We start from the raw sequence: 9,264 nt of genomic DNA, 5'->3' as shown, positions 1-9,264 counted from the left end.
AATTGAACGATTATTTTCTGTAAATATTGTCACTATTTCTACTCATTCCTGTAGCGTATATTTATCCATAATAAAATTTGGACCTCTACACAATGGTTAAAGAGAAATCGAGCTAAACGTCAGAAAAACAAGATGGCGCGTAAATCAAAATGTTAGCTGGACTTTTGCCCCACCTGTTCCTTGTCAACACAGATCAAATACAATATTTTTTCCACAAATCAGTACGGCGGGAGCTCTTTATCATGGAAGCCAACGTCAAGCTACGAAAGTACTGCAACCATCATAAAATCTAGATATTTTATGACTCGAAGAATGTGGTATGGTCTAATGAATAACCGTTTACGTAGTTTCCTACAAATGACCGGGTTTATGTATGGAGAATCCAAAAAGAAGTTTACGATCCGCACTGACTGCTTTTTACAGCCAATTTAGTGTAAGGTACATCAGAATATCATCAAACATTTTCTCTAGCATGTACAATCGCTCAATCTCAACACAATTAAACCGTTAGGGAACTTCAAAGTAATGAGTGAAGAGTAGGTTTCAATCTCCAAAATCATTGAAGAAATTGGCGGATATTTTGGTGCAGGTCTGCGAAGAATTGCAGCTGTTTTAAAAGAAAATGGTGTCGCATCACCGTATTAATTAATAAATATTGTATTTAGGTTAATTATTTACATTATCTTGTCTAGACTCTGTATAATGTCTCAAAATTATAGTAACATTTTGTAACGAAAGCAGCAACGGCGATAACAATACGAAAAAGGATAAACCGGGCGGGGTTCGAATCGACTACGCCGAATTCGCATCAGCTGCTTAATTAATAACATAGACAACGGAGGAATTAGATGTAGTTTATAGAAGACAGTCGCAGGACTATTCGGCAATTGGAAGCCGCGTTTCAGACGGCGTACTCGAACGGGGAACGAACTGCGACGTGACATTGAGAAGTTAAGGCCGGCAGGATTAAACTGTACGGCTGCAAGAAGGACCGTGGCGGATTGAGTCGTCGGCGCCAACGTATGACACGTGTCGGATACTCGTCCTGACGGTCGAAGAAGAAACGATCGCGTCGTAAGCCTCTGGCCCGGACCCAGATTAGAGTTGAGAGTTTTAATTGTTCCGATCGGTTCTTCCTTCAAGTACGATCACAAAAAAAAACAACCGTTTGTTTGGGTAAAACTTTGACATCCAGTCTAAACCCCTTGCTTTATAGATGGCGACTTATTATCAACTGAAAATGTAGAAAATATGAATTGACAAGTGAGATTTACCAGTTTAGAGTAACATGGCTATGATAATAATGCTTTGTTAACTCTAGCTTAAAGAGTTACATAAAAAGTACCTTACTTGATATAATTTTATTTTAATTACCAATTTAAAAATGATTACCTGCTTATTCAATATACCAAAAAATCATTGCCTTTTTTTTCGGAAAATACTACATCATTATCAAGAAGATGGAAAAATAATTTTATTCAAAATATTGCCCATTTGATTCTATACATTGTGGCGACCATCAACAACTACAAAGGTTGGCAACGCCGGTAGATTGGTACCATGCAGTTCCAGGATATAAAAGACCATCACGACGATGTCTCGCTCTCTTTTCTTTTCTCCGTCCCCTTGTAACAGTACCACTTCCAGAGCGTTACTGTACTTCCTCTACTTAACCTAATATCCTGTCAATTCTCCCATCGACCACATGTATCAATCGTAAGTTAAAATAAACAACTTTGATTCAACCAGTGTTTTTAGTTCCCGTGCAAATTCCTTCCAAAAATATTAGTGAGTGTTCTGACAAATAATCGCAGCGGCAGCCACACATTTCGACCGACCGACCGACCCGACGAACATTCCTACAATTGGTGACCCCGACGTGATTAAAGTGCCTAACAGGTAAATCAACTCAACATAAGCCACTCGACAGGTGCTTGGCACGTACATGGAAGGATAGCACGAAGAACGGAACCCATCAACAACACGTGGTCGACGACATCCCACGAGACTAGCCTGATGGACGAAACCCACAGAAGCCCATCATGTATACCAGCAATACATGAATACCCTCGCATCACGAAACGGGACACGTAACACATTTACAGGTACCCTCAAACAAAGCTAAACGCCCCAAGACGAACGACGTCCTGCTACAACTCCGATGGCAGCTGATCCCGTAAAACTCCTCGCTCAGGTTGGGATCCCCATCTCATCAGCAGTCCCCGGGCGCTGGTTTGCGTGATTGCGGGTGCATTCCGGAACTTGCACCACATATAGGTACGTTCCACGGCAGCTCCACTAGGAGGGGAGTTATGTGGCGACTGCCACGACCCTTTAGGCCACCACCAATTCACCATCAACAACTACAAAGGTTGGCAACGCCGGTGGATTGGTACCATGCAGTTCCAGGGTATAAAAGACCATCACGACGATGTCTCGCTCTCTTTTCTTTTCTCCGTCCCCTTGTAACAGTACCACTTCCACAGCGCTACCGTACTTCCTCTACTTAACCTAATATCCTGTCAATTCTCCCATCGACCACATGTATCAATCGTAAGTTAAAATAAACAACTTTGATTCAACCAGTGTTTTTAGTTCCCGTGCAAATTCCTTCCAGAAATAGTAGTGAGTGTTCTGACAAATAATCGCAGCGGCAGCCACACATTTCGATCGACCGACCGACACGACGAACATTCCTACAACATATTGCCCACCTTTCGGAACTGTTTGTCCTTTGAGAAAAATCATTCAACAAGCCTTTGTTCTAACTTCAAACTTAAACTCGCGAAATTCTGCTCTGCAAGCGCGTGTCCCATTGATGCGAAAACTTGATAGTCGGAAAGGATAAGAAGAGTAAGGTTGATGTGATACTATTTCTGACCCAAGTGCTTTCAATACTTTCTTGGTCGGTTTTGCTTAATGAAATCGGTCAAAGGGACCGGCTTTTGGAAATTAATTTTTTTAACTTATGTTAATGCTATGTAGTGTTTATATCTAGCTGTCTCAAAAGCTTATAATAAAAAATTGGGTTTGTTATCTTTCTGATATCTGGCTTAATTTAATTTAAGTCGTTTAATTTACAAGTACGATCACAAAAAAAAACAACAGTTTGTTTGGTTAAAACTTTGACTTTACATCCAGTCTAAACCCTCTTCTTTATAAATGGCAACTTATTATCAACTGAATATGTGGAAAATATGAATTGACATGTGAGATTTACCAGTTTAGAATTATGGCCATGATAATAATGCTTTGTTAACTCTAGCTTAAAGAGTTACATAAAAAATACCTTTCTTGATATAATTTTATTTTAATTACCAATTTAAAAATGATTACCTGCTTATTCAATATACCGAAAAATCATTGCCTTTTGTTTCGGAAAATACTACATCATTATCAAGAAAATGGAAAAATTATTTTTTTCAAAATATTGCCCATTTGATTCTATACATATTGCCCACCTTTCGGAACTGTTTGTCCTTTGAGAAAAATCATTCAACAAGCCTCTTTTTCTAACTTCGAACTTAAACTCGCGAAATTCTGCTCTGCAAGCGCGTATCCCATTGATGCGAAAACTTGATAGTCGGAAAGGATAAGAAGAGTTGATGTGATACTATTTCTCACCCAAGTGCTTTCAATACTTCTTGGTCGGTTTTGCTTAATGAAATCGGTCAAAGGGACCGGCTTTTGGAAATTAATTTTTTTCCCTTATGTTAATGCTATGTAGTGTTTATATCTAGCTGTCTCAAAAGCTTATAATAAAAAATTGGGTTTGTTAGCTTTCTGATATCTGGCTTAATTTAATTTAAGTCGTTTAATTTACAAGTACGATCACAAAAAAAAACAACCGTTTGTTTGGGTAAAACTTTGACCTTACATCCAGTCTAAACCCCCTTCTTTATAAATGGCAACTTATTATCAACTGAAAATGTAGAAAATATGAATTGACATGTGAGATTTACCAGTTTAGAGTAACATGGCTATGATAATAATGCTTTGTTAACTCTAGCTTAAAGAGTTACATAAAAAGTACCTTACTTGATATAATTTTATTTTAATTACCAATTTAAAAATAATTACCTGCTTATTCAATATCAGGTATACCAATCATTGCCGTTTTTTTTCGGAAAATAGCACATCATTATCAAGAAAATGGAAAAATTATTTTATTCAAAATATTGCCCATTTGATTCTATACATATTGCCCACCTTTCGGAACTGTTTGTCCTTTGAGAAAAATCATTCAACAAGCCTTTTTTTCTAACTTCGAAACTCGCGAAACTCTGCTCTGCAAGCGCGTGTCCCATTGATGCGAAAACTTGATAGTCGGAAAGGATAAGAAGAGTACGGTGGATGTGATACTATTTCTCACCCAAGTGCTTTCAATACTTTCTTGGTCGGTTTTGCTTAATGAAATCGGTCAAAGGGACCGGCTTTTGGAAATTAATTTTTTTCCCTTATGTTAATGCTATGTAGTGTTTATATCTAGCTGTCTCAAAAGCTTATAATAAAAAATTGGGTTTGTTAGCTTTCTGATATCTGGCTTAATTTAATTTAAGTCGTTTAATTTACAAGTACGATCACAAAAAAAAAACAACCGTTTGTTTGGGTAAAACTTTGACTTTACATCCAGTCTAAACCCCCTGCTTTATAAATGGCAACTTATTATCAACTGAATATGTGGAAAATATGAATTGACAAGTGAGATTTACCAGTTTAGAGTAACATGGCTATGATAATAATGCTTTGTTAACTCTAGCTTAAAGAGTTATATAAAAAGTACCTTACTTGATATAATTTTATTTTAATTACCAATTTAAAAATAGTTACCTGCTTATTCAATATCAGGTATACCAGAAAATAATTGCCGCTTCTTTTTCCGGAAAATACTACATCATTATCAAGAAATTGGAATAATTATTTTATTCAAAATATTGCCCATTTGATTCTATACATATTGCCCACCTTTCGGAACTGTTTGTCCTTTGAGAAAAATCATTCAACAAGCCTCTTTTCCTAACTTCAAACTTAAACTCGCGAAATTCTGCTCTGCAAGTGCGTGTCCTATTGATGCGAAAACTTGATAGTCGGAAAGGATAAGAAGAGTACGGCGGGTGTGGTAGTATTTCTCCCTCAAGTGCTTTCAATACTTTCTTGGTCGGTTTTGCTTAATGAAATCGGTCAAGCGGACCGGCTTTTGGAAATTAATTTTTTTCCCTTATGTTAATGCTATGTAGTGTTTATATCTAGCTGTCTCAAAAGCTTATAATAAAAAATTGGGTTTGTTAGCTTTCTGATATCTGGCTTAATTTAATTTAAGTCGTTTAATTTACAAGTACGATCACAAAAAAAAAACAACCGTTTGTTTGGGTAAAACTTTGACTTTACATCCAGTCTAAACCCTCTTCTTTATAAATGGCAACTTATTATCAACTGAATATGTAGAAAATATGAATTGACATGTGAGATTTACCAGTTTAGAGTAACATGGCCATGATAATAATGCTTTGTTAACTCTAGCTTAAAGAGTTACATAAAAAGTACCTTACTTGATATAATTTTAATTTAATTACCAATTTAAAAATAATTACCTGCTTATTCAATATCAGGTATACCAAAAAATCATTGCCGTTTCTTTTTCCGGAAAATACCACATCATTATCAAGAAAATGGAAAAATTATTTTATTCAAAATATTGCCCATTTGATTCTATACATATTGCCCACCTTTCGGAACTGTTTGTCCTTTGAGAAAAATCATTCAACAAGCCTTTGTTCTAACTTCGAACTTAAACTCGCCAAATTCTGCTCTGCAAGCGCGTGTCCCATTGATGCGAAAACTTGATAGTCGGAAAGGATAAGAAGAGTACGGCGGGTGTGGTAGTATTTCTCCCCCAAGTGCTTTCAATACTTTCTTGGCCGGTTTTGCTTAATGAAATCGGTCAAAGGGACCGGCTTTTGGAAATTAATTTTTTTCCCTTATGTTAATGCTATGTAGTGTTTATATCTAGCTGTCTCAAAAGCTTATAATAAAAAATTGGGTTTGTTAGCTTTCTGATATCTGGCTTAATTTAATTTAAGTCGTTTAATTTACAAGTACGATCACAAAAAAAAAACAACCGTTTGTTTGGGTAAAACTTTGACTTTACATCCAGTCTAAACCCCCTGCTTTATAAATGGCAACTTATTATCAACTGAATATGTAGAAAATATGAATTGACAAGTGAGATTTACCAGTTTAGAGTAACATGGCCATGATAATAATGCTTTGTTAACTCTAGCTTAAAGAGTTATATAAAAAGTACCTTACTTGATATAATTTTATTTTAATTACCAATTTAAAAATAGTTACCTGCTTATTCAATATCAGGTATACCAGAAAATAATTGCCGTTTCTTTTTCCGGAAAATACCACATCATTATCAAGAAAATGGAAAAATTATTTTATTCAAAATATTGCCCATTTGATTCTATACATATTGCCCACCTTTCGGAACTGTTTGTCCTTTGAGAAAAATCATTCAACAAGCCTTTGTTCTAACTTCGAACTTAAACTCGCCAAATTCGGAAAGGATAATAAGAGTACAGCGGGTGTGATAGTATTTCTCACCCAAGTGCTTTCAATACTTTCTTGGCCGGTTTTGCTTAATGAAATCTGTCAAGGGGACCGGCTTTTGGAAATTAATTTTTTTCCCTTATGTTAATGCTATGTAGTGTTTATATCTAGCTGTCTCAAAAGCTTATAATAAAATATTGGGTTTGTTAGCTTTCTGATATCTGGCTTAATTTAATTTAAGTCGTTTAAATTTTTAATAAATTCAGTTTCAAATATTTTCATACAAAATTTTTAAATTTACTCAAAAATCATGATCTTTTGCAGATCAAATATTTTTTTAGTGAATTTGTTTAAAACTCCAGGAATCCTGGATCACTTTAATCTCTCACCTTATGGAAAGTTTCAAATTTGAAGTACAAACAGTACCTTGACCAAATATTAGATTTATATTTTTAAAGAAAATTTTGTGATTGTTTTTGATCATAATAAGATTTAGTGTACTCTTGAGAGCCTTTTCGTTTCATCTTTCGGATTTTTTTCATACGTAAAGTGTGGAATACGAATTAAATCCTTAACCTCATTCTGGTCATGTATATCATTATACGAATCACTATATATATTTTATCGGTTCACAATAGACTTTCAACTTTTTCCAACCGTACCTATACTTTAATAATGATATCCCATACATTTCTTGGGTCAATTTTTTTCGATTGAATATATTTTTCCGTAATCAAGAAAAATTTTTATTTTTCAGCAAACGCTAATAATATTTTGGTCGAGTTTTGAACAGCAACCCACTTCCAAGCTGCAGATTTGGGTCAAAATCACCTCTCAGACCCTTTTGTTGATTTAGAAATAAAGTGGTAAAGTAAGAACAAGGTCCAAGTGTTATTACATAGTAGCGAAACTATGCACACCTTTTTATCCTGATTATAATTGCACTAGAACTTTTTTATATAGAGCTAGTCAAAGAGGAACTCATTTTATGCACATGCATTTCTTTTATATGTAACAGGTCAATTGAAAAGTCCCCGGCCTAATATAGTAAAACACATATTTTTGGCAAAATTAGTTTTCCTTCAAGGGTGATACGCTGATTATAGCGGCCCTCCAAATTTTCGTACCATTTTTGTAGTACGATTTGTCCTTTGCTTCAAAATAGGTCTCAGTTCTCTTCATGCGACGAAAATTTCTCCCCAGCGAGCATTCTTTTGAGATCTGAGAACAGGAAATACTCGCGGGGGGCCAGATCTGGAGAATACGGTGATGATGAATCATGTTGAAGCCCAATTCATGGATTTTTGTCATCGTTTTCACTACCTTGTGACACAATTCCTTGTCTTGGAGAAACAGCACTTCCCTTTTCTTCAAATGCGGCAATCTTTTCGGCAATTTCGTCCTTCAAACCGTCGTTGTTTTTATTCAAAAGTGCACTGATATAATGTATACGTTCAGTTGATATCCTTAGAGTGTCTGCTGTTTCATTCAGTTTCAATTTACCGGAATTTAAAATCATTTTGTGGACTTTTTAAATGTTTTCGTCAGCAACAACCTCTTTTGGGCGTCCACGGCGTTCACCGTCTTCGATGCTCATTTCACCACGTCTAAACTTAACATCCTTGATGGTTGATTTTACTAGGACAGTGTCCGGAAACTCAACATAAAGCCAAGTTTTTGCTTCAACTGTATTTTTTCCTTTCAAAAACTTCTATTTTATCAACACGCGACATTCCTTTCCATCCATTTTTGACAATAACAAAAGTTGCTTCATTCAAAATGCTATAATTTACGAACTAATGACCCGACAGCTGTTAATTACACATTAACAAACAGTTAATTTATTAATTTATTCTCTTTTATTGTTTTTTAATAATTTAATTTATCTGCGAACTTTCTCTGTCATTTCTGAATCGCGTAGCTTACGATTGCGGGCAAATTATTTGCTTTAATCAATCGTTTCCAATGGGTAATCGAAGAAACCGAAACCGAAATTAGCAATTATCTGGGAATTGGTCGACGACGCGGTCGAACCGATCGAACATGGACGAGACGAAAAAGAATCGGGACGTGATTGTGGCCCATGGCGGCAGCAAAGAAGCAAAACAAACGAGCAATAAGCGAAATCGCGGACGATCGTGGTACGCTGCCGTTGGCTGCCCTGTAATTTGCCGGTGCCGCTGAGTAAACGCCGCGGTCACGTGTCGACCGCCTGCCACTTGTCATTATCCTTCAGGGAGCGCGATCATCGATTCTCGATGACGATCGCTTATACGGGCACGTTTTCTTTTCTGGGCCTGCAAGTCCAGCAGTATACGCAACGAATCATTATGGGACGCTTTATCCATCGTCCCCAGTGATCGCCATGACTTAGAACAAAGATGTACAGCAATTTACTGTACATGTAATGATATTGTAACAAATAACTAAACTAATACATTCAAGTCAACAGTTTAAATCATAACATGTTTAAAAATAGCAAAATAGTAACCGCAAATCAATTTGTGTTTAACGATTTTACTTGGTCTTGCCCAAAGTAATAAATAAATTGGAAAAATTAGTGCGTTCATCATGACTTAGTGAGTTCATTAGTGCAGTAGAAACTAAAATTCGATGCCATTTTATTATTTCATCTTTCACAAAAGCAAATGCAAAATTTTATAGTTGAATAATAAAGAATGTGTATCAAAAATATTAAGCAAATTATGT

Source organism: Rhynchophorus ferrugineus, unplaced genomic scaffold, assembly GCF_030347505.1.
Source record: "Rhynchophorus ferrugineus isolate W39M unplaced genomic scaffold, kcgeb_rfMv2 rfM3, whole genome shotgun sequence".
NCBI lineage: Eukaryota > Metazoa > Arthropoda > Insecta > Coleoptera > Curculionidae > Rhynchophorus > Rhynchophorus ferrugineus.
This window is presented reverse-complemented; position numbering follows the sequence as displayed.